Source organism: Canis lupus, chromosome 1, assembly GCF_011100685.1.
Source record: "Canis lupus familiaris isolate Mischka breed German Shepherd chromosome 1, alternate assembly UU_Cfam_GSD_1.0, whole genome shotgun sequence".
Lineage (NCBI taxonomy): Eukaryota > Metazoa > Chordata > Mammalia > Carnivora > Canidae > Canis > Canis lupus.
This window is the reverse complement of record NC_049222.1, coordinates 74,177,804-74,181,939: the sequence shown is the minus strand read 5'-3', so window position 1 is coordinate 74,181,939 and position 4,136 is coordinate 74,177,804.

Genomic DNA, 4,136 nt, shown 5'->3' with positions numbered 1-4,136 from the left:
CTCCATATGGCACCTTCACTGCGGGTACTGGAGAGCAGAGGCTCTTTTTTCCATGAAGGCAGCCCATCCTGGGAGAATATAATCCTACAGCTGCTTTGGGTCTCAGTGACAGGCTGAGAAAGACAGAGAAACGCCTAGTATTGATGATGTCATTTCATCTTCTGGATCCAGCTATACCTGAAATCAAATCTAGCCTGGATTGTCAATTATATTAGCCAATTAATTTCCCATTTTACTCAAGCCAGTTGGCACTGGATTTCTGTCACAAAGAATTCTGACTCATAGTCCTTTTGTTATGTATAGAGTTGTCACTTACGTGTGAGCTTCAGATAAACAACAAATAAGTTTTTAGTGTAAATATGTTCCAAATATTGCATGGGTCAGATACTAAGAAAAAAGAAAGAAAGAAAGAAAGAAAGAAAGAAAGAAAGAAAGAAAGAAGAAAGAAGAAAGAAGAAGAGAAGAAAGGAAGGAAGGAAGGAAGGAAGGAAGGAAGGAAGGAAGGAAGGAAGGAAGGAAGGAAGGAAGGAAGGAAGGAAAGAGAAAGAAAGAAAGAAAGAAAGAAAGAAAGAAAGAAAGAAAGAAAGAAAGAAAGAAAGATTGTTATTTATCTGAAATTCAGATTTAACTGGGCATCCTGGTGTTTTGGTTTTTGTCCTTTGCTAAGTAGGGCAATCCTATGTTGGAAGAAGTTTTTTAAATTGATTATCTGAAACCATTGAAAAGCCAGGTTGTTATAGTACAGAATATGGTAAGAATAATCTTTCTAAAGTAGATACTTCTAATTTTAGACATTCAGACAACTGTATTCAATGTCCTGTATTAACTGGAGTTTTAAAACAGTGAACCTTGACATGTTTTGAGGTTGAGAAAGAAGTACTGTCAGATTTTAAAGGCCTCCTACCACTGAGCAAAGCAGTAAAAAGGGTGCCTTTGTGTATCATGAGCTCTACAACTGCCTTTAAAACCAAAGCCTTGCTGAGCTTCTTTCACAGTTGTCTCTGGCGGGTGTGTCATGTGTGTCAGGGATGGTCCAGTGGCAAAGGACGTGAAGGAACCAGCTGGAGAGGCCAAGGTGGGGGCGTGAGGGGCCTGTCAGCTTCCCTGGGCTGATGGAGAAAAAGGCCAAGCTGAGGACATCCTGAAATCCAGGGACCAACCCGGCGACATGAGCTTCTGTGTCTACACGATCCTACCCTACCTAGCCCAGGGTGAGTAGGGAAGGTGTGTCTGTATTTTGTTCCAAAAATGAAGTTGTTCTAGAAAAGGTGATTCGTCGGCTTGAGTGACGTTTGCATCTCTCTTGTTCTCAAAATATGCTCCCTCGGCCTCCCCAGAAAAGGCTTCAGAAGTGGGTTAGTGCTTTGACCTTGAGACTTACGACTGCAGAATGACAGATTCAGTTTAACTTGGCAGCGATATTAAGAATACTTGAACACTCAGGAACATCAGCTCCCTGACTCATGGCTTTTCCACTAGAGCTGATTTTCCAATGTTGGAAAAGAGGCTATTTCCTGAAAACACAGTTTGAAATGTCAGCTGTATTTCGGTGGCTTCTGTCCTTTGTTCTGACGTGTATTCTTTTTTTTCATTCAAGTATGTACCTAAGTGCTGTGGGGTAGAGCCCGTGCCTCTGGCCCTCTCCTAGCTCATGTTCCCACTGACTTACTCTCTTGCTGAGTCTGGCAAGTTCCCCACACCCAGCAAGACCTTCCAACAACCTGAGTAAAGAACCACTGTGTCCACCTAGAGTGACACAGTGAGGCCACACCTGGTGGGTACTGGATGGGTCATGCCCTTGCTTGGTCATGAGAAAGGACTTTTTTTTAAAGATTTATTTTGTTTTTATTTTTAAAGACGTATGTATTTATTTGAGCGTGAGAGTGGAGGGGAAGAGGGAATCTCAGGCAGACTTCCCACTGAGTGTGGAGCCCAACATGGGGCAATCCTATGACCCTGAGCTGAAATCAAGAGTTAGATGCTTGGGACGCCTGGGTGCTCAGCAGTTAAGTGCCCGCCTTTAGCTCAGGGCATGATACTGGGGTCCTGGGATTGAGTCCTGCATCAGGCTTTCTACATAGAGCTTGCTTCTCCCTCTGCCTGTGTCTCTGCCTCTCTCTCTCTGTGTCTCTCATGAAAATCTTAAAAAAAAAAAAAAAAAAGTCAGATGCTCAATCCACAGAACCACCCAGATGCCTCGTAAGATTTACTATTTTTTATTTAATTTTTAAAATATTTTATTTATTTATTTATTTATTTATTTATTTATTTATTTGAGAGAGAGGGACTCATGTTGAGTCAGGGGAGGGGCAGAGGCAGAGGGACAAGCAGATTCCCCAAGAGCAGGGAACCCAATGGGGGCACTGACCCTCAGACCCCGAGGTCATGACCTGAGCCAAAGTCAGATGCTTAACTGACTGAGCCATCCAGATGCCCCAAGATTTTTTTATTTTTAAGTAATCTCTGCACCCATCGTGAGGCTTAAAGTCACAGCCCTGAGGTCAGGAGTTACACCCTCTATGGACAGAGCTGGCCCGGTGCCTGGAGAAAGAACTTCTAAAGGGAGCCAGCAGAGGGTCAGTCTCCTGAGTCCAGAGTAGCGATTCTCAGCTGAGGGTATGGTGAACTCAGGGAGCATCTGGAAATGAGAGGAGACTTTTTTTTTAAACTGACCTATAACACTGTATAGGTTTCAGGCGTACAAGATATTAATTCAATACTATATTGTAATATGACTGCCATTGTAGCAATGTCAGCACCCCTACCTGGTTACATGATTATCATTTCTTTTTAGTGGTTAAAATAATAAAGTTCTGGTCTCTTGGCAAGTTTGAGGAATATAATACAATATTGCTGTATAAGAGACTTCTGTTTTTTAACAATGGCTCATGAGGGTGGAGGAAGGCTCTACTGTTGACCTTTATTTATTTAAGTATCCTGTGAAACAAAACATGCTCCTGCCCCCAGTGCCAATAGTGCCCACCCCACCCCACCCCACCCTCCGCAGTTGACAAACACTGATCTCAACAGAGAATCTAATGATCCAGGGGGAAGTACAAGGGTAATCACCAGATGGAAGGACCTGGGAAGATCTTTGTTCCCTGTCAGGTTGCACTCTAGGGGACTCAAACCTCAAACCCAGGAAGAGAGCTTTTCTTTGCACATCATTTTAGGATGAGGCTCAGCTGCCAGTGACAATAAACCTAAATAATAGTGGCTTAAACTCCCCAAGTTTGAATCCCTCACAGAGTAAGTCTCTAAGTGGACAGTCTTGGGCTGAAGTGGCAGGTCTGCCAAGTCAGCAGAGATCCAGGCCCCACTGCCGCCAGATGGGACCCTCATTCCCAAGGCCTAAGACACGTGTTTCTGCTGAAGCTGTCACTTCCACGTTCCTCCCAGATGACAGGAGAAAAAGTAGTGCCTGCTCCTTCCCTTTAAGGACACCTCTTAGAAGTTCCCTATGACATTTCCAATTACATTCCTTGGCCAGAACTTAGGCACCCATCCACACCCAGGTGCAAGGTAGCTGGGAAACAGAGGCTCGTTCACTGGGTTGCCATGTGCCCAGCTAACAACCGTGGGCACTGTTCCTAAAAAGGAAAGGAAGAAGACAGATCTTTAGGGACAGCGATCAGTCTTTGCCATTCCTGGAAAGGCAGGTTACCTACATCAATGACGAGTGAAGCCCTAGTATTTTGGTCAAGCTGGGTTTCAGTGGTCTAGCCTTGACTCAGTAGGGAAAGAGGAAAACATGGAGTTGAGACTTGAGGAGACTTTTATCCCCCATGTCAGAGAATCCTAATGTTGGGACCTTAAGGATCATCGAGGCCAATATCCTCTTTTTAAATATTTTTTATTCTTATCTAACATATCTTTTCTATTTCCAGCATTTCTTTCTGCCTCCTGCCTACCCTGCCATTCCTGATCTTTGATCATCAAATTTTTGGTTTTAGGACTGCAAATTTTTAAGTAAACACATTTACTTATTTTAAAGATTTTATTGATTTATTCCTGAGACACACAGAGAGAAGTAGAGACATAGAGGGAGAAGCAGGCTCCCCATGGGGAGTCCAATGCAGGACTCGATGCCCAGACCTGGGATCACGCCCTGAGCCAAAGGCAGACACTCAATGGCT